Below are 27,517 nucleotides of genomic sequence, written 5' to 3' on the forward strand. Positions count from 1 at the left end.
TGCCAAAAATCACACACCCCGCCCCTTTCATAAGCAAGAGGGAAGCTCAAGCTGAGGTATAATGTTATCTAGTTATCTAGAATATCAAGTTTATATCGTTTGTAAACATTAGTTAGCTAGCAAGTTAAGTTAGCTTTGACAACTCACCGACTGTAACTGCCATGGTGTTCCGAGCGGTCGCTCCACTAACAGCGGGACGATGTCCCAGCACACCGTTCATGATCTTGATTCACGATCTTTATGGAAATTTCTTTCTTTGGGCACCGCTTTGTCCATTGTGCGTTTTAAGATATTTGTACTGTACCTGCAATTTTTTTCTTTTTCCCCAAACTGTACCATTGTGCGCTTGATACACAACCTGGCAAGTTCGGCGAAACTCCGCCTTTGACATTAACCCCGCCTCAATCCCCAGTTGGCCTTCTTTGGCCCAAGGGTAATCGCCGGCCAAAGGCCACTGGCCCAGAGAGAGCCCAGAGCAGGCATGATGAAGCCCCGGGAGTTACAGTGGGAACGCAACTGGCCCTGGCATGCACTGGCACGCCCTTGTTTGGCCTGATAATGGAAACGTGGCTACTGTAACCTAAGAGAGACGAGTCTAAATAATTTTTTGTGGTAATCAACTTTACACCACAAATGCTGTCAACTGAGCTTAACTTGTTTTGAACCCGGAATATCCTTTTAATAGCTGAATTTAAATACCCAAAATTATTTTCAGGATATAGGCTGTACTGCTCTGTCATCGTCATAAGGGACATGTAACTGGATTCACTCTCAATGGAGTTTCAGGAATTGTTAGATTGAGGTCTGGAACACGTTTAAGCGGAATGTTTGTAGGCACATAAATATGTTCTTATATCAAAAGAATTCCAAAATAATCTGTGCTTTTTGACAAACACATCAGAGAAGCAACATACTACAACATTTCAACCCTCCCCTTTTAAACAGTAGTTAAAGAGATAACTGCATTCCAACCCATTATTTAACATCATAAATGCAACAAAGGGGAAAGCAAAACTCTTTTGAAGCAAGCCAAGTACGCTCAATTTTACTGAGAGATTACCCTGTGGCAAGCCCAGCATAGTTACAGTATATTGTTTACTTTGCCATTCATCCATATTTGGCAGGCTCATGAAACCTCAAACCCTGTGACACTTTGGTGAGGTTATTTATCATATTCCCAAGCTACACAAACTCATAAAAAATCCATCTTTCAAGGGACAGTTAGATTCAAAAACCATCACATTAGGAAAATGCAACATAAGCATTCACATTTCCAGATGTGTTGCATTCACCTGGTAAACAAATTAGATCACAGAACACGAAGGGGAGGTCTACGTGTATTTCTTTTCACGTAATTACATGGCGGAGAGCTCGCTGAGAGATGAGTGGCAAACCGCCTGATGGGCCTACCAGTATTCAGCCTTGCGCGTAAACTCTTACTCAGATCTAAATGAGTGGTTACTTCTGAAAATAAACAGAAGTGCAAACACAAGCTCACGCTGGCTGTTAAGTAGCTGCAAAGCTCCTGTGTGGACGCCTTGAATTTTCTATTTTTTTGCCAATGGTAAATAGCCCATCAGGGCAGCAACCCCTCCCTCCTCCACTCTCTCTACTTCTCTGTCAAGACAGAGAGGTATAAACACACACACACACACACACACACACACACAAATATAAGCCTCCCCAGATGCTACTTTACTCAGCCCCTGATTCTCCATGTATTCAGAGCACTCACATAAGCCGTCTCAGCACAAGAGCTGCATGCATTTGTCTCAGTTAAAGGGACAATTCACCCAAAAATGAAAGTTATATCATCCCTTACTCATCCTCATGTTGTTCCAAACTTGTTTCACTTGCTTTCTTCCATGGAAGAGATGTAAGGCAGAATTTTAGCCTCAGTCACCATTCACTTTCATTGCATCTTTAAGTCCATGTAATGAAAGTGAATGTAACAAAGGCGAACATTCTGCCTAACATCTCCTTTTGTGTTACATAAAAGAAAGTCAGAGAGATTTGGAATGATGAGTGTAAGTAAATGATCTATCCCTTTAACAATATAGGCTTATTAAAAGCACCACTGCTTATCTGGGTGTGTGATTGTTCTTATAAAATGTTTAAAATCTACCATGAAAAGTAAGACTTGTTTGAATCTATAATAAATACATATATACACACACACACACACACACACACATACATATATATATATATATATATATATATATATATATATATATATATATACATACATACACACACACACACATATATAAACAAATTTAAAGTGTCTCACAAATACACGCTTGGATGCTTTGTGTACACCATCAACCCTTTTTGGGATGCCACAGATTCTAAAAAGTAAAACAAAAAGGAAGTGAATGGAGGACGTTGCTTTAAGCTCCACTGTCCATATCTATTAGATCACAATGCTAGTGTCTGCCATGTGAGAAGGAACGTTTACGCGTTTAGTCTCTCACTCTGCCACCCAATGGACATTATGAGGAATCACACTTCAGCTCTTGTCTCAAGAGAAAAATACAAAGACACGCAAAACTGAGAACACAAAAATCTCCTAGAGGTAGTAAAAGTAGCATTGTGCATTGAGTTTAATTACGTTTACAGCGGTAGGAAATTCTGAGACTGCAGTTGATGATTCATTGTTTACTTCTCACTCTAGACATCAGTGCCAAGTTGCTACCATCAACCATATCCAAAACAGAAGATCTGTTTGTGTGACTAACAAGCCACGTATAACCATTATATATCATTCATTGCCATATAAAGCACAGCTGACAGAAATTTCCAATAGTTTAGGAAGCAAATGACAATTGAAATTGTCTCTAGGAGTGTAAATATTTGCTGTTTTGTGAGGAAATCAAAGAGGAAAAGGAAAAAAAGCAACTTATTCCTCTGCTGTTTAACATCTTAAAGCTGAAGAGCTCAGATCAGAGCATTAAGGCTATTGTCAAACAGTAAACGCTCTCAGCAGTATCTCACACTGTTGTTTCAGCAGTCATCATGCCCTAGGCTGTGCTTACCAGCTGGAAAACCATTCAAATGCAGATGAGATCATACTGAATTGGCAAGGTGTGATTTTCACACTTCTTTCGGCCCTGTCCTATGATCTCCCTGTCAGGTTTTCACATTCTGTGTGCCCCATAACGCCCTGACCTAAACAGTGGGGTTGTCTGCTGTTGCTGCATCACAGGAGAATGATGTGGAATGATAAAGCAATGGAAGTTCAGAGCTACAACCCAATTTGCGTACTTCTGCTCTATTCTAGAGTATTTTGCAGTAAGGCTAGAAACATACGCAAGTACGTGTACGCAAATGGTCCGTTTGAACATGCTTAACGTGCATACTTGTGTTATTTTTACGGTAACAAGCCTCAGTACTCAAGGGGACGACAGAGTTCCCTTCAAATGTCTGTGACATTCAAGGGATAGTTCACCCAAAATTAAATACATTTAAATTCTCTCATCATTTACTCACCCTCATGCCATGTCAGATGTGTATGACTTTCATTCTTCTGCAGAACACAAACAAAGATTTTTAGAAAAATATTTCAGTTCTGATGGTCCCTACAATGCAAATGAATGGTGACCAGACCTTTGAATCTCCAAAAATCATGTGAAGGCAGCATAAAAGTAATCCATATGACTCCAGTGGTTAAATCTGTCTTCAGAAGAGATATAATAGGTGTGGGTGAGAAATAGATAAATATTTAAGTCCTTTTTTACTATAAATCTCCACTTTCACTTTCAGAATGAGAAAGTGAAAGTGGAGATTTATAGTAAAAAAAGGACTTAAATACTGATCTATTTCTCACCCAAAGTGATTGCATCACTTCAAACGACATAGATTTAACAACTGGATTTGTATGGACTACTTTTATGCTGCCTTCATGTGATTTTTGGAGCTTTAAAAGGTCTGGTCATCATTCACTTGCATTGAAAGGACCTACAGAGCTGAGATATTCTTCTAAAAATCTTTGTTTGTGTTCAGCTGAAGGAATAAAGTATACACATCTGGGATGGCATGAAAGTAGCTATAAGCGCCTGCGTTCACCAACTTGCGTAGAGTAAGTTCCAGCCTTTAGTAGTGCGTTCACCCTGAAAAAGTGTGCAGAATTCTGGATGTTTTATGCATTATAGTTGTAACTTAGCAGAATGGGTGGGGTTACCGGACCAGGAAACTGGCCTGTTGAATGCTTTCCCATCACCTCATGTTGTGTGAATATGTACATTACTGACTGAGTGATAGACTAAGGTTGGCTAACATGCTATAGTTCACGGCTACACATCATGTGCAACTGAGGCCATATCCACACTAATACATTTAAGTTTGAAAATGCATTGATTTAGCTGCGTTCACGCCTCTCGTCCATACTGGAACAGCATTTTCCTCCAACGAAAACAGACTGAAAGTGGAGGTTTCAAATGAAGACTAATTAGTTTGGACATGGCCTGAAAAATACTGGATCCTTCTGTGTAGTAAAAAAGTGTAAGTGCACATTGCAAGTCACCTCAAATCTGTCTTAAGAGGTAGTGCTTAAAATACTCACAGGAAGTACAGAGGGAGTATTGTTCTCCCTTACTGCAGGTTCATTCCACCAGACGATGAAAAACAAACCCCACAATACCAGCTGCACGAGCCCAGCTGAGTGAAACGATGTCATACACACTCCACTGGGGCACTGAATCATCCTGAATGCTGACATCTTTCCAGCGATGTTCTCTACACTGAAGTCAGCATGCATTTAGGTCGTGCATGTATGTGTGGGTTCGTGAGCGATTGTGAAGATCTCAAGCAAAGATATCATGACAGTTGTCTCCATAGCCTGTCCTCGTGTCACAATGCATTTCTCACATATCGCCACCCTATCGGTTTATAAAATTACATATGATGGTGCCATCTTCTGCGGTGATGTGAGAGACGCTACAGAATAGCTGTCTTAATGTTTTTGTCGATAATAGAAGAGGCCTTGTGTACACTGTGCATTTTTTTGCCATCTTTTATGTTTGTCGCTTGTCAGATTTTATAATATATATATACAGTAAGATTTTGGATAAAAGCCAGTCTTTTATGTCAGACTGCACGATAAACTTCTTGGCCAAGACTTCAGTCACTATTGACCTCGTTGACTGGGTGTTTTAAGTCATGTCCAGGTCTGTCCAAGTATACGACACAATGCGTACTCCAAAATTTAAAGGAAGGACGTCAACTACACTAGATTAAATACACATCGCGCGTCACCGCTGTCTAGCAGAGCATGCATCCGCATAATCCCAAGGCCAGTTGTAGTCCGATTAATGTGTTTGCATGCTGGACAAAGCCAAGCTAAATCACTTTATCTAGGTCTATTAGTCCGACTTTACAAAAATCGGACTAAAGCGTTTATAGAAGATGAATTATTGTTTTAGTCTGACTGAAATCAAACGTTTAAAGTACATGTAAATTTAATGACTGTCAGAACTTCATTGGAGGCTAAAATTCAACACGAAGGCAATTAGTCAGCTGTTGGTGAGAATGTCACTCTAGTCGATCAAAGACTGCTGATTATATGGCGAAATGCATTTTTTACCAAATTTTTTACCAATTACCCCAAATTTGTCTCAGATGGCAAAATTGTGACAAAAATCAGGCACCTGGATTAAGATTAAGAGAAGATAGCCTGTAAAAAGCCAATTATCAAACTCATTAAGTAAGCCGCTCTTGTGCTTGAAGAAAAACTGCCTCCATATCATTGCTGGATTTATTACCTTCATTTGCATCCTCGGATTCAGCCTGACACTTTTTAACTAGCTAACAGGAGGGGTCACATCAAAACAATCACAGGCACCACACATACTGGGTCAGCATGCAATGTGGGCGGAATTGAGACCAAACAGCAACGGTCTGATTGTGTTTGTCATGCTAAACATAAAGAGGGTGGGGTCAAACATTACCACAAGAACACATCAGTCACTGTTAGCTTGCTGAGGTTCAATGGATGCCGTTGTTGCAGGGTTACTACTACATACTCAAACTATAATGAAAACTACAGATACAAAAACATTTGGTAACTTCAAAATAATGTTCTATTTATTAACTTGAATGCATCAAATATCATGAATTAATAATGAACAATACTTATTAACAGAATGTATTAATCTTGGTTAATGTAAATTATTAAAAAAAATAAAATTGTTCATTGTTTGTTCACGTTAGTTTATATTGCATTAACTAATGTTAATATATACGACTTTTAATGAAAAAAATGTATTAGTATATGTTGAAATTAACATTTAATAAGATTAATGAGTGCTGTAAAAGTATTGCTGATTGTTTTTGTCAACTAATGTAGTTTACTTATGTTCACCAATACAAACGTATGGTAAAGTGTTACCCAACATTTTTATAAACTACAATAAATTAATTCAAGGTATAGTTCACCCCCCAAAAAGTATATATTCTTTTATCATTTACTCACCCTCATATTGTTCTAAAACGTTCTTTTGTACATGGAAAACAAAGGAAAATAATAGGCAGAATGTTAGCCTCTGTCACCATTTACTTTCAATATATGGAAAAACAGATGCAATAAAAGTAAATAGTGACTGAGGCTAAAAAAAAGCCATTTATTTGTCCATTTAAAAATGATTTATTCATTAATTTTATTGTTATACTTAATTGCATTTTAAAACATAAATTAAACAACCAATACATAATGTCTAATAATTTGTGTATTTAAAATGTTTATTTATTTACATTGAATTAATACATTGATAATTGATTTTTTCATTCCATTTTTAAGTCACTCTTAGTCCTCCCTTTTCACTTTCATTGTATGGAAAAAAGATGCAATGAAAGTGAATTGAGTTCTGAAAATTCTGCCTAACATTTCCCTTTGTGTTCCATGAAAAGAGTCATATGCGATTGGAACGACATGGGGGTGAGTAAATGACAGAATTTTTATTTTTGGGTTAACTATCCCTTTAACATCAAGTAAACAATAAAACTAAAACTAATCTAACAACAGTGGTTGAAAAACTGAAGTAATCATTTTTTTTTTTTTAATTAAAACATTTAACGGTACCTCTCAAAACCACTGTTAAAACAAACTAAAACTACACTGAAATGTAAAGCCAATTTGAAAATAGTATTAAAATAAAAAACACATTTGAAAATGCGTAACTATATCATCCCTGCTGTTAAGCAGATAGCGTGCAGTAATTAAGTCAGTCAGCTTGTTTGAAGAATAAAGGGGGTTTCTGGAAAGCATCAGAGAGGTGAGCTGTTGGCATCAGAGGCAGAAAAGAACGAGATGTAAGGAAAAGAACAGCTGGATTTACAGCTGTAATGCTGTGACTAACCTCCACTGCCTTTACTTCCACGTCTCCAAGGACCCTCAGCCCTCTTTACAAGCATTCACACTACCAGACTCTGGGGGAAGCAAAAAATAGACAAAAGAAAAGAAAGAAAGGAAATAAATCATGGATGCATGAGCGAGCGAGTGAATAAATGCAGGCAATAAATGAAGAAACAGCATCCAGCCTTTGCAGCTTTATGCACATGAGGAAACAAACCGAAGATTAATGCATCACCTGGAATTACACTGATGATTTATTTAACAAAAGTCTATTTCTGTCAAAAACAATAAGGGGGAAAAAAGAATAAAAGAACAGCACGTAAGATCTAAGCAACGGGCTCTTTCACAGTCACTTGGTTCTGCGCTTTAGAAATGAATCCAAACATAAACTCTCTCTAGAGACACGATTTGCCTCCCCTCCTCTCCGCCACCCCAAAAAAACACACACACCGATTTCAAGCCCTCCTCCACGCGCCTTTAACTCTCATCCTGCTCCCCTCGCAGCTCTCTCTCCAGCTCACAGCCAGAACTGTGGAAATAAAAACATCAGGAACTTGCCTCAAAGCACCTGTTTAAAAACATTGACATTTTACATTGAGCATCGTCCGGCAGTTGAGCGTTAGAGCAATCACTGGCCTTTCAGAGAGAAAACAGAAAACAGCTGGAAGGGCTGGTTTATAAAAAATAAAAATAAAAAAACACACACTTACAGCAAATCGCAAACATTTTACATAGGAAAGAGTGCTGTCTTTATATCTGTGTGTGTGTATTTTGTGGGTATGTTGCACTCACATTGTGCAAAGGTACTATAACCAAGCCCTTGATCAGAAGTGCTACAGAAGAAGAAAAAAAAAAAAAAAAAAAAAACAAAATTTGCTGTTTGCTTAACCTTTTGAATTTACTGCATGTCCATGCATATGGTCCACTTTGATTTAAAGAGATAGTTCACCATAAAATTAAAGTTTTGTCATCATTTACTCAACCTCATGTTGTTCCAAACACATATGATTTTTTTTTTTTCCACTCAACACAAAAGAAGATGGTGGGCAGAATGTTTACTCGCAACTATTTTCCATGCAATGAAAGTGAATAGTGACTGAAGGCTAATTTATACTTACTGGGTGAACAGGCTTCTGTTAGTTTGCCTAAAACTGTTGACAAAATGCACTGAAGTTTTTGTTATGCTAAGGTGTAGCTTTGGTGTTATACCTAGGCTAGGTATGTACCTAGGAAAACTCAGCTAGTCGAACAGCGTTGATCATTGGTTAAAACTAATCTTGGATGTGGTTTGGATGTGACGTACTTTATTTACAATCATGCTTTTTAGCAGAGGAGACTGTAGCTAGTTAGGTTTATTTTTCTTAACATTAAAAATGTATAACTTTGAAGTCAGTCTCTCTGAGGCTATTGGTTGGACGTGACGTTCTATATTTAAAATAGTCAAACGTGTCGTTCGCCCGAAAGTTGACAACCTTCCTTGACGTCAACCTCAAAAAACACATTTTAAAATGACGCTGCATGTAGAATATATGAAACTTCTCTGGGCCTCTGGAACATCTGTTCCACAGAATTAGTGCGTTTAGCCTTCTGCAATTACTACATATAAAGGTTATAAACTCCCAGGATTTGATCACTATATTATAACATTGGGCCTTTTCCTCCTTAACAGCTGCATGTTCACAGTGTCTCTCTCCACATGTATGTTTATTTCTCAGTACAGCAGGGAATGGAAATAACTGCACCAAACTCAAATGGCACATAATGCTAAAGCACTGACTGTATCTTTCTCAAGCCATCACTTGATATTGATCCAAGGCAACATGGCTGTTGAGCAGAGCCACGCACACAGAGAGGGGGAAAATAACATGATGGAGAGACAGAGATAGAAAGGATATCTAAGCCTTGATGATTTGAGTGGGGCAGACTCAATTCAAGTGTGTAATATTTTTATAATGAATATTTCATTGGTTCAGTCAGTTTAGCTTGAGCATGAAAGTGCAGACAAAAATATGACCCCCAAGATCTTAAAGACAATATGATATGGCATTGGCAATGCATGTAACTTCTGCAAAATGATGCATTTCCAAGTGAAACATAATGTACTGTAAGGCGGGACTTGATTATATCCAACTGGATTTTTAGTTGCCTTTTATTTTTTCCTACTACCCAGTACCCATTTTGTCAACAATAGCTACATGGTCTTGGTTACATAAAGAGAAAAGTCATTTCAGAGGTAGAGAAAATTATTATTTGTCCCTTATTTAATTGAAAAATAAAAAACAGAAATATTACTTATTACTGATTGTTTTTGTTCAATTATAATTGTTAATTTAGCTGAAAGACAATATGAAATGGCATTTGCAATGCCTTTAACCTCTGTAATGTGACATATTTCCAAGTCAAACGGAATATTCTGTTGAAAATAATGAAGGATGGAGCTTAATTTTATCCATCAGGATTTGATTGGATCGTGAAAAGTGGGCACTGATATTATGAGTTAATATTATTTTTCTCCACCCAAATGTGGCAGAAAAATGTATTACATTTTGGAAACAAAGAATAACTGCTTGTGCTTTAGAATAACATGCATGAATCATGCACAATAAGACCGGGAATGTTTATTAAAAAAAGTAAGTAGGGTCAACTTTGATTTCAGGTTGTCTTTAAAAGACCAATCCAGGGAATTTTAGACATGCCTGAAATACACATCAATAAATTAAACCACAACATCAGTTCACTAAGTGCAGAGACAAATGAGTCTGTGAAGGACTAAAAACAACTGACCTTTTTTAAGCAGCCTGAATCTCATTATGCAACTAATCTCTCTCTCTCTCTCTCTCTCTCTCTCTCTCTCCCTCCCTCCCTCTCTCCCTCCAACTCTCCTTTTCACTTCCTCTTCAGAATCAGCTTTAGAAATTCCTCACCTCCCCGCCTGCCGTGGCCCCTCCGTCTCTGGCTGATTTCAAACTCAACTGACAGCTCTCATGACTAAGGCTCTCATGTCAAACACCATTATATCAGTCATCCATTCATTCCCTTAACACTGCTTTAGTGAGATTTTCAAGCACTTAGTAGTGGTGCAGTATCAGTTCTGCTAGATCTTATTTCAACTTATCAGCCATCAGAAAATTTATATTTTTCAAAAATGCAATCTACATGGCACTTTATTAAGAAAAAAAGGTTGGCTACTTTTTACCAGGCTGGTGTCAAGTATTAGGTTTAAATGCTCCTGCTTTAACTAGATCTGTGTGATTTAATGCTAATGCTCTTGGACAAAAGCTGTTGGCTGATTTTTCAGACCATAGCCAGTGCTCTCCATTTGCCCAGAGGTCGTAGGGCATCTCGAGGGAATTGTCAGCTCAATAGAAATGTGGAGTTTCTATGCTCAGGGGAAAAAAACAACAACATCCAAACACAGAAAAAATCTCACCTCACTCCACTTAACCCAACATGCTCCTAGCTTTATACTCTTGCCACAAACGCAAAAGACTGAAAAAAGAGGAAATCATGATCACTTAAGTTCCTTTACACTGAGATGTGTTTTTCGGTCATTTTTGACCGGTGAGAATATAACAGAAAGAAAACAGATTACCTGCTGATTAGCCTGTATTATGGGGCAGCTCTAACCTTTGTGAAATGGAGTGCCTGTTCTGTGCTTAGCCAAGCATGGCCCCTCGTTTTCCCCAGCTGAAAGAGAAAAGTGCAGCGACAAGCCTACCGCTCCCCATTAAGTAAGCTCGCTGAGCAGTCAGCCCTGCACATCCATCAGCACACAATGACACACAGTGTTGCCATCCACCAGCCTCCCTCTTACTGTCTCTCTCTGAGAAAGAGGTGTCATGTTCATTCAACTCTTCTGTCTTAGGTAACGACAGGAAATTATTCATAATTTGGAGTGCTGGTGACTGCAAGGCTGTGAGATGATAATCAACACTTGAAACACAAAAAAGCCATGATGATAGGCAAAATTGTGAGCATGTCAATACTTCATGATACTCAAAAACAAAACATATGCAAATAATAAAAGATGGTTTGAAATGCTGGTTTCTCACAGAGCAAACAAAAGCTGATACCACACTGGCTTTAGCTCTGTTCCAAAACCTAGTGAGCAGCCTCACTGCGTACTACCTACATATGCAGCTGCCTTTAATGGTGAAGCATGCAGAAGATGACACAATTAATCATGTTGCAAAATATACTCACTGAGCACTTTATTAGGAAGAATATTGTCCTAATATGGTCGACATGGTCTTCTGCTGTTGTAGCCCTTCCGCTTCACGGTTCGACGTGTTGTGCATTCTGAGATGCTATTCTGCTCACTACAATTGTACAGAGTGGTTATCTGAGTTACCATAGCCTTTCGTCAGCTCAAACCAGTCTGGCCATTCTCTGTTGACCTCTTTCATCAACAAGGCATTTCCGTCCGCAGAACTGCCACTCACTGGATGTTTTTTGTTTTTGGCACCATTCTCTTTACACTCTAGAGACTTTTGTGCATGAAAATCCCAGGAGATCATCAGTTACAGAAATACTCAAACCAGCCCGTCTGGCAACAACAATCATGCCACGGTCAAAATCACTGAGATAAAATGTTTTCCCCATTCTGATAATTTGATATTTTTTGACAAATCAAAAATAAACCCAAATTCACTAAAATAAACCCAATTCACTAAAAAGTACCAGCTCATTTGAGGGTCGCACAGTGTGTTTCGTGCAATAGATTCAATAGAGAGGCAGCGCTGCCACTGAATTGTGCAGCAGGAAACTGTGTCAGAGTATTTTAGTACAGTGTTCCATCCACATCGGCGGACAATTGTACCTTCGAGACCATTCAATGGAACCAAAAGTCATGAAAATCATACGGTTCTAGAATTTAAAAAAAATGGAACCAGTTCTAAGCAAGAACCGTTTCTTAGTCCCCAAACCCTATGTGGCAAACACATTTTTTCCATAAAATAGTGAGTTTCTAGCTTTATAGACAACATTTTTGGTGAATTCTGAGTATATTTAATATTGAAATTTTTCTCGCTTTGCTCGCTATCTTGGATTTACTTTTTACACTTAGATGGTCACAATGAATTCTGTGATTGCCTTGTCCATGAAGGATCCATGCAATGTGCCAAAACAAGAAACCTTAGGAGGCAACAAAATTAACCCTTAAAGGAATAGTTCAGCAAAAAATGAAAATTCTCTCATTTACTCACCCTCATGCTATCCCAGATGTGTATGACTTTCTTATGCAGAACACAAATGAACATTTTTAGAAGAACATCTCAGCTCTTTGGTCTACACAATGCAAGTGAATGATGACCAAAACTCTGAAGCTCCAAAAAAGCACATAAGGCCACATAAAAGTAATCCATATGACTCCAATGTTTTAATTCATGTCTTCTAAAGTGATTTAGTCAATTTTGGGTGAGAACAGAATAAAATATAGCAAATGTTTCACTATAAATCTTGCCATTGCAGCCTCTAGGCAAGATCATGATTTCAAGCATCAATTACACTTCCTAGTACTTGACGCATGTGCAGAGCGCTAAATGGCACTAGGAAGTTTAATCAAGCTTGAAATCATGATAGCCAAGGAGACTGCTGATGTCAAGATTTTTCATGCAAAATGAGTTAGATTTTGGTCTGTTCTCACCCAAAATAATAAACAAATCTGATCTGCTATTATTATGCTAAATGAGAGTTAATGGCTACATTTGTGACAAAGTGTCATCAAATTTAAATGATTCCCCTTCTATTATAGATGCAGAACAGAACACATGTATCGGCTACACTCTTGTTCATTTATTTAATATCGATAACAGATGGCAGCCAATTTTTCCATTTGACAATTACAAATAGCCCTTAAAAATAAACAGACAGAAGAGGAGACAGAAAATATCTGTTCAAGTCATTCAAACACACTCCCACAGCCTGTAGCTCCTGACCCACTCCTCCACCAGCGCCACACGCTGCAAATAAATTCAAATCATCGTTTGGCCGGTGCTTATTCAATTCAGGCTAATATCAGTGCTCTACCACACTGGCCCAGTGGCTGACATTTAACATTCCTTGGCAGTAGAGATGGAGAGAGGGAGGGGGGATGAACCCGCTTATGCGCCTTGACACAGTGCCCTCTGCAGGAAAATAAAAACATGGCCTTCACTTACTGGCAGCCTGTGCACTGAGCCTATGCATCACCTAGCTATGGAAGAGACTGATCCAAGGTCAGTTGAGCTCCATTTCCTCGCGGTGCTATTTTCTATCACAATCACTGAGTGAGGGCCCAGAGGAGAAACACTAACACAATCATCTGCACAAAGACAGTCCAGACTGCAAACCACTCCAGGCTTTTTTTATGCAAGCTATTGACTCAGCTCCATAAATGGAGATAGGGTTAGCATGCAAACTAATGCTCTGCAAAACAGACTGCAGGTCATTTGTATGTAATGAGTATCAAATCACACTATGGTTTGCACAGCATGTCTGAATTTAGTCAAGGTTAAAATTATAAAGATCGAGCAGCCTCTTACCAAAAATGTTATGGCAAAGACATAAGAGACTTTGAGTCAAGGCAAATGAGGAAGCATTCTCTGCTCGATTCACACAAGCAAACACCATTAATGCCGAGTAGTGTGCTCGCTGATTGCTTGGACGAGCAGTTGGTGTGCGTTTGCATGTGTGTGTAAGGCTCTTGAGTCATCACAGTCCTTCACGGTAGGCTAACACTCAAAGTGCCTTGGGAAATAACATTTAGGCTACATAACGCTTACTTAACACAACTCCGGTTACTCATACCAGAGCCAGCGTTTCTCACTGCATAGTTGGGAAGTAGGGAGTTGGGAACAGGAACTAGTTCAATTTTATTAAAATAACAAGAAATTTCATGATTTTGGTTCTGTTAACAGTTCTCGAACATGCATTATTTTTCGATGCAAATTGTACACCATACTTAAAGGGATAGTTCGCCCCAAAATTCTCTCATCATTTACTCATCATCATGCCATCTCAGATGTGTATGACTTTCTTCTGCTAAACACAAACAAAGATTTTTAGAAAAACATCTCAGTTCCTATAGCGCCATCTAGTGCTCTGCACATGCGTCAAGCCCTAGGAAGTGTAATCAAGCTTAAAATCATGATCGCCAAGGAGACTGCTGTCAAGGTTTACAGTAAAAAAGGTTACATTTTGGTCTAGGGATGTCTTGATACTGAAACTAGTATCAGAATCATGTCCAATACCACACTCATGTACTCAGACTCATACTCGTAAAAGACTCATACACATCTGATGTACGAATGTCCTTATGTAAACATTCAGCGCACAAATTAAAATCAAGTTTATTTTATACGATTATTTTACCGCAAAAGTTGCGACTTAATATAAATATATAGTTTACAGTGTTGTGCTTGTGCCAGCTGCACGTACCTTCTAATGCTCCTCCATGGCTCATACAGGGAACACCGTCAAGAGAATTGAGCACACTGTTTATAGCTGATGACAGTGAACAGGGCGCAAATTCACTTTGTATTGCGAGGCACAAACAGAGAACATACTTGTTTAATTAAATAGCAGCCTTTGTGGTTTAATAATCACTTTGAGTAACATAGCGACCGGCTTTTCTGGAGTGGGAAGCTGGTGTCTTATTGAGAGCTCCATGGTCATAACAACACAGAAACACTTCAAAATAAAAGCTCTGCCAAAATAAGCTCAATTTAAATAAAAACAAAAAAATGACAATAATGTAATATTAACTGTTATACTACTACTAATAATAATAATAATAAATCAATAGTAATTGTATTATATTTAAGCAATATCTTACACCTGTGATGCTCTGTTATGCAGCAATTTATTTGACAAAAATAACTCCAATGTATTGTGCATTGTGCTGTGAGGTTCTGAATAAAAGCACTTTATTTGATAAAAAAAAAATACAATGTAAATGTTGAAAATGAATTGTTATACTTTCATTTGATTAAATTTAAAATTAATTTATTTACTAAAACACCATTTTGATGATAAAATTGAAACAAACAAAAAAAAAAATAAACAATTAACAGACTCAGTATCGGCGAGTATCAAAACAAAAAGTAACGGTACTCGTACTCGGTCCAAACATGGTATCGGGATATCCCTATTTTGGTCTGTACATTTTCAAATGTTTCTTCCTCAAAAGTACTAAAATAATCTTTAAATGGATCCATACAGGAACCAGATTCGAACGATTCCTATCCCTGTCACTGCGTTCCAACTCTCTCAAAGAAGACTACTGACAATGAAGGAAAAACAAAGCACATTATATCTACATCAACACTCCTACCTGATGATCATAATGCAGGTTGTTAATTTACACTGAAAATCAGAAAGGCTATTCGTGGTAGGCGGCAGGCTGGCAATGCAGGGCAACAGGAAAGAGGTGGGAGGAGAGAGAGGAAGCATTATGCTTAATGAACTGTAAATGGATTTTAATATGGTTGTGAGCAGAGCAGTAAGATGGTGGTCCTGAGTGTCTGGATAATGCCAGGTACCAGCACAGACACTCTTCTAACTTTCTGATTCCTCGCGCGACTCATTACCCTCTCTGCACGAGCATCAGGAAGAGCTCAACAAAATATCTACAAAAATACTTCCTCCCATTCAATCGGCCCCTCCTTGTCAGTTTTCTCTTTCGCTCACTATCTGTCACTCTCTAGCTCTGGCCCTCGCCTTTTTCTCGCTTTTAGGTATAAGCTGTACTGTAGCCCTCCTCCCGCTAGGGATCTCTTACGGTAAACCACAGTGGCAGATGGGGAACATGCTGCAGCTGGCTAATTAAAGGAACCTGAAACTTCAATTAAATATCCACAACACTAGACCTGTCACCTCTGTGGAATTCTTTATTAACACAGGCACCAACCAACATGCTTTGTGTAAATTAAGCCTGTTCGAAGCAATCCAGGCCTGGGGATGAGAGCAAAACAGAGAGAGAGAGAGAGAGATTATTAATGAAATGACTCTAAATGCACAGAGGAATTCCTCGCCATGACCTCAGCCCTCTGGCTTTTTCCTCGAAGAGCATTCCTTCATAAATTATCCACTTAAAACACACTTAATCATTTTGTAACATATGTCTTAAACTCTTGTACAGATTTCAATGCTTTCAATGACACCTCAGTGCTAAGGAATGTATTAAAACTAATTAGGTTTATTTATTTTTTTATCAAAAATTACCGCCACAATGTGCAAATTGCTCCGAGTGGTTTTTAGCATGTTGCTATGTGGTTTCTAGGATCTTCTGGGTGGTTGTCTACTTGCTCAAGTCAATAAAGCCCATTCCCAAGTCTCCATATTCTAGTTCCTAGATTTGGCTCAAGTTCCTACTTCAATGTACTGTTTTTTTTTTTTTTCATTAAGTGTCCACAAAAAAGTTCAACTACTTGGATAAGTAATAGAGCACCTCTCCTCAATATGCTGCATGATTTGAGGTATCACTCATATCCATAGCACAAACAGTGCGAGACTAGCTACATGCTAAATTTTAATAAGGGTTTTTCCAAGGGTTTTGCAATATGATGAGGGATAGTAATAGCGATGCTTGGCTACACTCATCAGTCTTGATTTGGAAACAATTTACAATAAGTTTCTATATGTTAACATAAGTAAATGCATTAGATATCATGAACAAACAATATGCCATATTTTTAACAGCATTTATTAATGGCAAATGTTAATTTATAAACTTTTTTTTTTAAACAATTGTCAATTGTTTGTTTAGTTTATAATGCTTCAATGTTAACATATGCAACTGTTAATATTAAAAATGTATTGATGTACTAGTACTGTATATGCTGAAAATAACATTAGCCAAGATTAATGCTCTGGGTTCAATACAAGTTTAGCTTAATCGACAGGATTGAAAAGCCACAGGATGTAAACATTATACATGTTAACATGATTTTAGTGTGATGTAATCGCTTACTAACCTTATTCGTTTAAAGTTATATCCAATATTACAACTTCTTTGTCATGACAACATAATGCCGGTAAACCCTATAATTTGGTAAATGCTTTAACTTTGGCAAATCCCTCATTTTATAACACTAAAATCATGATAATGCATATAATCTTTACATATTGTGGCTATACTTTTTATATAGAGCGTATATTAATGTTTATGGACTGGACCCATTCACTTCCATTGTAAGTGTCTTACTGTATGTAACATCTGAGGTTGTTACCCATCCTACCAACCACCAGAGGGAGCCCTCTCCTGAATACTGATCTTCACCCATTTCTTCACTGCTCATTTCCTGTTTACCACATGTGCAAGCCATGCAGTTCCATTGTTCTGTGCTAAGTATTGCCAGTATGCCCTGCCTTACCAAGCGTTTTTCCATTGCTTATTGATTCATGTTATGACTATAGCCTGTTTTTATGGATTTACTACTTTTTTGATTACCCTTTGTTTTGTTTGCCCGGTTGGACTGTCTATTTGGTTTATTGGATTTATCTGCCTGCTTCATGACTACATCTCTCTGCCTGCTGTTTTGGATTGTTTGCTTGTGTCTCTTTTAATAAACTTCCTGCACATGGATCCTAACATCGTCTCCATGGCCAGTTCGTTACAGAATACTTCGAATACTACCATGGATCCAGCAGAAGTCTCACAGCTCCAGGCTGCTTTTGCACACCAGTGCAAGGTTTTAAAGGGTTATCAAGACCAGCTGAACAACCTACGAGCCACCAACGAATGTTTGACTTACTACAATCACTCACTGCCAACTCCCCATGCTAAACCGGTAAGCCTTGCTCTTCCTGACAAGTTTGATGGTTCTGCTGAGAAATGCCAGGGTTTTTTATGACAGTGTAAAGTTTATTTCTCTAATCAACCTGAATCATTTAATCAAGATGCCAAGAAATGTACCTTTTATGATGGCTCTGCTTACCGGTAAAGCACTCGATTGGGCCGCCACTGTTTGGGACAAAGATCCACAAATCCAGACCTCGTTTGACTACTTCGTTCAACAGATCCACGAAGCCTTCGCGTATCCAGTAGGTTGTCAAGATATCTCTGTTCAGCTGCTTCATTTACACCAGGGCCATCGATTTTCAGCAGACTATGCAATTCTGTTCAGGACGCTAGTGGCTCAAAGTGGGTGGAACGGTATCGCTCTGAAAACTGTTTTCCATGAGGGGCTTCACCAAGAACTCAAGGCTGAACTGACATGCAAGGGTGAGGATTCTACTCTGTCTGAATTCATTACCTTGGCTATCAAGATGGATAACCTACTTCATAATACTCCATGGCCCCAGTTTCACTCCGTTTCTAAGTCTACAGTCTTAGTTCAGGCACAGGCATCCAATGAATCACCCGAACTTATGCAAGTTTATGCCCATGTTTCTATGGAGGAACGCCAACGTCGACGTAACGAAAAACTTTGCTATTACTGTGGTGAACCTGTTCATCTCAATGCTGCATGCCCACACAAGAAATCAAGTTCCCCTGAATCAAGGCTGAAAGTGAGTACCACCAACTTTTTATCACCTATCCTTCACAGTTTTCTGTTGCCTGTAGAGATCTCCATTGGTGATCATATCAAATATGTTACAGCTTTAGTGGATTCTGGGGCTGCTGTGAATCTCATAAATCAAGAGATCGTACAAGAACTCAATATACCCACTATTCAATGCATTCCAATTATTAGTATCACCACAGTTGACAACGCTCCCATTGGTACTGGTATAACCCAACAGACTGTTTCCATAACCATCAAGATTGGACTATTTCATGAGGAGAACATTTTACTGTATGTCAAACTCACCCAATCACGCTCTTATCCTGGGTCATCCTTGGATGGCCATCCACAATCCTTCTATATCCTGGAACCAGGGTGAGCTCATGAAATGGTCAAGTTTATGTCATGAACATTGTTTCCATGTTGCTGTCTCCATGCCTTGTCTTACCACCAGCATTGAAAGCCCTGAATTCCAAACAGTAAACATGATTCTTGAGGAGTATGCAGAATTCAATGAAGTTTTTAGTAAAGTCAAAGATACTCAACTTCCTCCTCACCATCCACGGGACTGTGCCATTGAACTTCTGCCTAATACAGCTCCACCGAGAAGCAAGGCTTATCCATTGTCACGCCCCGAGACCCTAGCTATGGAAACTTACAACGAGGAAGCCCTTGCCTCCGGTTACATCCATCCCTCCACCTCTCCAGCAGCTGCAGTTTTTTTCTTCGTGGAGAAAAAGGATGGAGGTTTACATCCATGTATCGACTATCGAGGCCTGAACTCTGTCACCCTGAAATACTGTTACCCACTGCCCTTGGCAGTGTTATCCCCTCAGCCCTTGAACAACTCCGTGAGGCTAAGATTTATACTAAGCTCGATCTAAGAAGTGCTTATAACCTCAACAGAATCAGAGAAGGAGATGAGTGGAAAACTGCATTCATCACCACCAGGGGGCACTATGAATATCTGGTCATGCCGTATGGACTTGCTAACGCCCCCTCTGTTTTCCAGTTTTTTGTCAATGAGATTTTCAGAGACCTACTGAATCAGTGTGTGGTGGCCTACATTGACGACATCCTCATCTACTCTCAAAACAAAGAACAACATATCCAGCATGTCAGGACAGTCCTATCACGTCTGCAGGAACACCAGCTATTTGTCAAGGCAGAGAAATGTGAGTTTCATATCTCCCATACCACATTCCTAGGTTACAATATCAGCCACCAAGGTGTAGAAATGGATGTCTCTAAAATCAAAGCAGTTACAGAATGGCCTCGACCTTCCACAATTAAAGAACTACATCGATTTCTGGGCTGTGCCAATTTCTACCGCCACTTCATCAGAAACCACAGTATCACTGCAGCACCACTCACATCATTGCTCAAGGGAAAACCCAACAAGTTGCCATGGAACAATGCCGCATACCAAGCCTTCATCTCCCTCAAGTCAAGCTTCACGACCACTCCTATACTGAAACACCCCAACCCCAATCTTCCTTTCGTCGTTGAAGTAGACGCTTCTGATTGTGGGATTGGAGCGGTCCTGTCACAATGTCACAGTACCCCAGGCAAGCTTTACACTTGTGCATTTTTCTCCAGAAAGTTAAATTCTGCTGAACGAAACTATGATGTGGGGAACAAGGAATTACTTTCCATGAAGGCAGCACTCGAAGAGTGGCATCACTGGTTAGAGTGGGCAGTCCACCCATTCCAAATTATCACTGATCATAAGAGCCTTGAATAAATCAAGGCAGCCAAGAGACTGAATCCACGTCAAGCCCGATGGTCATTGTTCTTCACCAGGTTCAATTTTACCGTCACTTACCACCCTAGCAGCAAGAATAGCAAAGCAGATGCACTTTCATGCAGGCATGATCCACCCCACATCCAACCTCATCCTGGATCAATCCTACCACCATCTTTCATCATTGCACCGATTAGTTGGGATACCAGCACAATAGCACGAACCGTCATCACCTGACTGCCCCCCAACCAAGCACTTTTTACCACAAGCTCTATGTCTGAGAAGTATCCAATGGGTCCACACTTCATTGAGCACAGGTTCATTGGCATCCAAAGAACAATCACACTGGTACATAATTCCTTCTGGTGGCCATCTGTGATTCATGATGTTACTATGTGAAGTCTTGTCAAGTGTGTGCACAATCTAAGACCCCCAGGAAACTGCCCACGGGATTACTCCAACCACCAATACCCCAAAGACCATGGTCCCATCTGTCCATCGATTTCGTCACCTACATACCAAACTCCAACGGATACACCACCATACTGGTAATTATCGACCGATTCTCAAAATCATGTAGACTTGTTCCTCTCAAGGGTTTACCCACGGCTATGGAAACTGCTAACGTTCTATTTCACCAAGTATTCAGAGGCTATGGATTACCAGGAGACATCATGTCCGATCAAGGTTCACAGTTCACGTCCCGAGTTTGGCAGGCATTCTGTAAGCAACTGGACATCAATGTGAGTCTCACTTCAGGCTATCACCCCCAAGCCAACGTACAGGTGGAACGTTTAAACCAGGAGATTGGCAGATATCTTCGGAGCTACTGTAGCTGTGAACAGGAAAAGTGGAGCGACTTTTTGCCCTGGGCCGAATACGCAAATAATTCCCTCACTTGTACCTCTACGGGACTAACCCCCTTCAAATGCAAGCTGGGCTACCAACCCCCGATGTTTCCTTGGACAGGAGAACCATCTACAGTTCCAGCGGTGGACGAATGGATTAGGCGGAGCGAGAGGGTGTGGGACAGTGCACATGTCCGGCTACAGCGAGCGGTCCGAGCGCAACGTTTTCAGGCTTACCGGCGGAGGCGCCCTCACCCCAACTATCAGCCTGGACAGAGGGTCTAGTTATCCACAAGGGATCTCAAGCTGCGGCTACCCTGCAGGAAGCTCAGTCCAAGGTATGTGGGTCCATTCAGAATTATCTGTCAAATAAACCCAGTTACTTACTGATTAGAGCTTCCTACTAACTACCACATCTCTCCTTCCTGCCATGTGTCCTTGCTGAAACCAGTCCACCCGGCGTCTGGCCCTGGAATCACGAATCCCGAGCCTCCGCCTCCATTGGAGGTTGATGAAGCACCTGCGTATATGGTCAGAGAGATCATGGACTCAAGGCGACGAGGGAGCCAGATGCAATACTTGGTGAACTGGGAAGGCTACGAAGAGATCATGGGTAGCCACCAAGGACATACTGGACCCGTCCCTGATCCAAGAGTTCCACCAAACTCATTGTTCAGCACCACAACCAAGGGGACGTCACAGCAGAAGAACACCAGGAGCTGTTTGCTGGGGGGGGGGTTCTGTAACATCTGAGGTTGTTACCCATCCTACCAACCACCAGAGGGAGCCCTCTCCCGAATACTGATCTTCACCCATATCATCACTGCTCATTTCCTGTTTACAACGTGTGTATATATAGCCATGCAGTTCCATTGTTCTGTGTGTAGTATTGCCAGTTTACCCTGCCTTACCGAGCGTTTTTCCATTGCCATTGTTTATTGATTCATGTTATGACCATTGCCTGTTTTTCTGGATTTACTGCTTTTTGGATAACCCTTTTTTTGTTTGCCTGGTTAGACTGTCTATTTGGTTTATTGGATTTATCTGCCTGCTTTACGACTATGTCTCTCTGCCTACTGTTTTGGATTGTTTGCTTGTGTCTCTTTTAATAAACTTCCTGCACATGCATCCTAACACTGTCTCCATGGCCAGTTCGTTACACTGTACCTAAAATTATTTTTTAAAATAAGTCAAAATAATTGTGACAATTTACATTATGCCGTAATGCTGTTGATTGAGCTTGTATTGAACTTGGAAAATTAAAGTGCTGAAAAATATTGTTTATTGTTAGTTCATGTGAACTAATAATGTAGTTAACTAATGCAACCTTATTGTAAAGTGTTACCCAAGCTTTTAACAAACCAGAGGAAATAATTGAATGCTTCATTATCAACTTTTTGAACTGGCTGACAACACAGCCCTTTCTCTACCATAGGGAAAGATACAAAATAATAAAATATGATGTGTGTATTTACCCTTCTCTCAGGGGTTAACCATATGAGAACATCAATCCCATGATCCCCTGTGCTCTTTCATCAGCACCTCTATATCCCTGCAACTAACACCTAATCTGCCACTCTCCAGAGGGATGCTGGGATAGCCACGGCCTGAGGCTGGCAACCGCGGGTCCCACTTGATTAAAAACAGCAGTGGGAGCGGTGACGGTGAATAAAGCACCTGTCATGACACCACCCATCATCACTCATTTAGCTGCTAAAAATAAAACCTTGGCAACACTCGCGGTAACGGCAAATGTAATTACAGAACAGAGAAGTAATAATATTTTTACATCTGACATAATTTAAATCAATATTGACACAACAGCAAAGATAGCCCACAGTCAAACATGAATAATTTCAGAGTGACTAAGGTTTGCTCAGATATCACACACGCAGCTGAAGACAAACATTGAGAGAAAGATCACTGCATGGACCAATGAGAGCTCTGCCCCTTCCTGCCCTGGACTCCACTCTGTTTTCCCTCTTTCCAACTAAACAATGGGTGTCAAAACCTTCTGCCCGCTGTCCTCCTCTGTCGCCTACCTCCCTCCCACTCTTTCTCCTCTCAGATGTTTGCTGTCTTTCTCTCTGATAACTGAACTAGCACATCTATTTCAGAGCTGCTCCAGGGCTGGGTTTCCAGACAAGTTGGCTTTCTGGTCAGGTAAATACGATTAAGATAACATAAGAGAAGGTAAGGGAATCATAGGGAATTTAACAATTCAGTTTCCAATTCCTAAACGATTCTATTAATGAAGGTTTTAGTACTAAATACTAGTGGTTGACCGATATATCGGCGAGGCCGATTTTAAATTATCAGCATCGACCGATACATTTTTCAGTTTGGCCAATTCATTCCTTAAGCCACGGCAGAAATCACCTGAGTATCGCCTTCTTGCATGTGAAGGAGCCATCTGAGACATGTAAATAACCAATCACAGTTCGTTTTGTTGTTACGTGCCATCATGTTACCACAATAATAGACCGGTGTGCGACACAAGCTGGGTTTCCATCCACATATTTGTATGCGCATTTTATCTTTTTTTTTTTTTCAGAAAGACAAAGAAATATCTGAGAAATACAGGTGCATCTCAATAAATTAGAATGTTGTGGAAAAGTTCATTTATTTCAGTAATTCAACTCAAATTGTGAAACTCGTGTATTAAATAAATTCAGTGCACACAGACTGAAGTAGTTTAAGTCTTTGGTTCTTTTAATTGTGATGATTTTGGCTCACATTTAACAAAAACCCACCAATTCACTATCTCAAAAAATTAGAATACATCATAAGACCAATAAAAAAAACATTTTTAGTGAATTGTTGGCCTTCTGGAAAGTATGTTCATTTACTGTATATGTACTCAATACTTGGTAGGGGCTCCTTTTGCTTTAATTACTGCCTCAATTCGGCGTGGCATGGAGGTGATCAGTTTGTGGCACTGCTGAGGTGGTATGGAAGCCCAGGTTTCTTTGACAGTGGCCTTCAGCTCATCTGCATTTTTTGGTCTCTTGTTTCTCATTTTCCTCTTGACAATACCCCATAGATTCTCTATGGGGTTCAGGTCTGGTGAGTTTGCTGGCCAGTCAAGCACACCAACACCATGGTCATTTAACCAACTTTTGGTGATTTTGGCAGTGTGGGCAGGTGCCAAATCCTGCTGGAAAATGAAATCAGCATCTTTAAAAAGCTGGTCAGCAGAAGGAAGCATGAAGTGCTCCAAAATGTCTTGGTAAACGGGTGCAGTGACTTTGGTTTTCAAAAAACACAATGGACCAACACCAGCAGATGACATTGCACCCCAAATCATCACAGACTGTGGAAACTTAACACTGGACTTCAAGCAACTTGGGCTATGAGCTTCTCCACCCTTCCTCCAGACTCTAGGACCTTGGTTTCCAAATGAAATACAAAACTTGCTCTCATCTGAAAAGAGGACTTTGGACCACTGGGCAACAGTCCAGTTCTTCTTCTCCTTAGCCCAGGTAAGACGCCTCTGACGTTGTCTGTGGTTCAGGAGTGGCTTAACAAGAGGAATACGACAACTGTAGTGTCTGTGTTTGGTGGCTCTTGATGCCTTGACCCCAGCCTCAGTCCATTCCTTGTGAAGTTCACCCAAATTCTTGAATCGATTTTGCTTGACAATCCTCATAAGGCTGCGGTTCTCTCAGTTGGTTGTGCATCTTTTTCTTCCACACTTTTTCCTTCCACTCAACTTTCTGTTAACATGCTTGGATACAGCACTCTGTGAACAGCCAGCTTCTTTGGCAATGAATGTTTGTGGCTTACCCTCCTTGTGAAGGGTGTCAATGATTGTCTTCTGGACAACTGTCAGATCAGCAGTCTTCCCCATGATTGTGTAGCCTAGTGAACCAAACTGAGAGACCATTTTGAAGGCTCAGGAAACCTTTGCAGGTGTTTTGAGTTGATTAGCTGATTGGCATATCACCATATTCTAATTTTTTGAGATAGTGAATTGGTGGGTTTTTGTTAAATGTGAGCTAAAATCATCACAATTAAAAGAACCAAAGACTTAAACTACTTCAGTCTGTGTGCACTGAATTTATTTAATACACGAGTTTCACAATTTGAGTTGAATTACTGAAATAAATGAACTTCTGCATGACATTCTAATTTATTGAGATGCACCTGTATATTCACTTGTTTGTCATAACAGCACTTCTTTCTGAAATGATGAGAGCCACATTTTTCATGTTGCTGTGTTTCAGTGCTGTGTCACATCCGTAACGGTTTAGAGGTTAAGTTTATATCACATAAACAATATTCATTCAAATAAGTTCATGCTTTATGTACAAAGCTAACTCATGCCGATGTTAAGTATCATGAACAAATGATCTCCCTTCTTAACTTTTTTTTCTCACCTTTTCTCCCCAATTTGGAAAGCCCAATTCCCAATGCGCTCTAAGTCCTCATGGTGGCGTAGTGACTCGCCTCAATCCAGGTGGCAGAGGACGAATCTCAGTTGCCTCCACGTCTGAGACTGTCAATCCACGCGTCTTATCACGTGGCTTGTTGAGCGAGTTACCGCGGAGACCTAGCGCGTGTGGAGGCTTCACGCTATTCTCCATGGCATCCACGCACAACTCACCACGCGCCCCACTGAGAACGAGAACCACACCATGGTGACCACGAGGAGGTTAACCCAACAGGACTCTACCCACCCTAGCAACCGGGCCAATTGGTCGCTTAGGAAGCCTGACTGGAATCACTCAGCACGCCCTGGTTTCAAACTTGCGACTCCAGGTGTGGTGGTCACCGTCTTTACTTGCTGAGCTACCCAGGCCCGTTAACTTTAAATACCCATATAAATATGTTACGGATGTGACAGTTACGGACATTTCATATCAAATCATGTGGCTATTAAGGTGAGAATCAAAAACCCCCTCCACTCATTCTTTTACCATGATGATTCAGACAGATCGCTGACTACTGCTTTGATCTGTGATGTGTTTCACGGTCACTACACTTAAAGCAAACATTTGGGAAGGGATCGTTTTGACAAACTTTGCCATTTGAACTGTAATAAAATAAACATTGGATCATCTTATATTGCTGCGATGCTTAGCGTGTGCCGCACACACCCACTATAGAGCGTCACTCACTCAAGCAGTGCTGACTGAAGCGTTCAATATGCAGTAGACTGTTTTAAAATGCAGCCTTATGTAGTTTAGTAATAGCGCAAGGCCATATTGTGATTTCAATCTTATTTCAATCCACCATGCAGCCTTGATGGATATTATGCAAATGTCTGAAAGATCAAAGTCTGCAGGTTTCAAAGCGTTTTGGATCGTTTTTCCTCATCATGTAGGCCTAAGTACCTCTTTCACAACTGTCACATCTGTAAAGAAGAGAAGCCATGTCTGTAATGCCGATTTTTCCCTATTTATGTGAAAAAGACATTTAATAAAAATTACATATTACATGTTCTTAGGAGTGCCACCCCTTCTACATTCTGTGGTTATTATTATTTCTGGATTGTCCATTTCAATTCACAGAGTTTTTACAAAGTGTGTGGTTTCCCAAAAACTCTTGTCCATTTTTGTCACGTCTGTAATGCAAGTTCATTTCCCAATCTAAACAAAGAAAAAAAAAAACTTGTCTAGACTCTATCTACAGGGGTTTATGAAAGGTTGAAAGTTTAACAGATCCAAATATATGGTTCTGGTGTTTTTTTGTTTTTTAAGAAACCGGTTCTTTCCTTTAAAGAAGAAGAGAGGAAGAAGTTGGCCACTATTGCACCTTTTCTTTCTCATGTAATAATTTCCTTTCTAGTCCCCTCTGTGGCCTTTAGCAGCTTTATATCTGTCAGGATTCAGCACACAGGCGCAAGTGCTGAGCTTGTGTCAGGGGAGTTTACCCTCAATTAAGCACAGGTAAAGTAATGCCTGTTCTGAGGGTGGTTGCGAATACATTACTCCCTCTTGTCACCCTTTTGGCAAAGCAGTCCACTGCATATTACTGGAAGAGGCTGTTTTTTCTTTTCAAAACTGCAGGTGCAAAATTACACTTCTACCAACTGCAGTGCTTAAAAATGGTAGAGAGTGATTTTTCTCCATTAAGCTTAAGGGCT

At 39.9% G+C, this 27,517-nt stretch overlaps 1 protein-coding gene across 2 annotated transcripts in view; it reads right to left on the minus strand.

The window, feature by feature from the left end:
- The window catches only part of rerea (arginine-glutamic acid dipeptide (RE) repeats a), a 232,275-nt gene that overhangs the window by 161,349 nt on the left and 43,409 nt on the right, over positions 1-27,517 (minus strand). Inside the window, exon 1 of one of the 2 annotated variants that reach the window (XM_051662992.1) lies at positions 7,356-7,413. The exons of the other annotated variant lie outside the window; for it this stretch is intronic. The gene's annotated coding sequence lies outside the window, so the exon portion shown is untranslated. Of the gene's footprint in view, positions 1-7,355; positions 7,414-27,517 lie in introns of those variants that run through there. 2 annotated transcript variants of the gene reach the window in all.

The sequence above is a fragment of the Myxocyprinus asiaticus genome, chromosome 29 (genome assembly GCF_019703515.2).
Source record: "Myxocyprinus asiaticus isolate MX2 ecotype Aquarium Trade chromosome 29, UBuf_Myxa_2, whole genome shotgun sequence".
NCBI lineage: Eukaryota > Metazoa > Chordata > Actinopteri > Cypriniformes > Catostomidae > Myxocyprinus > Myxocyprinus asiaticus.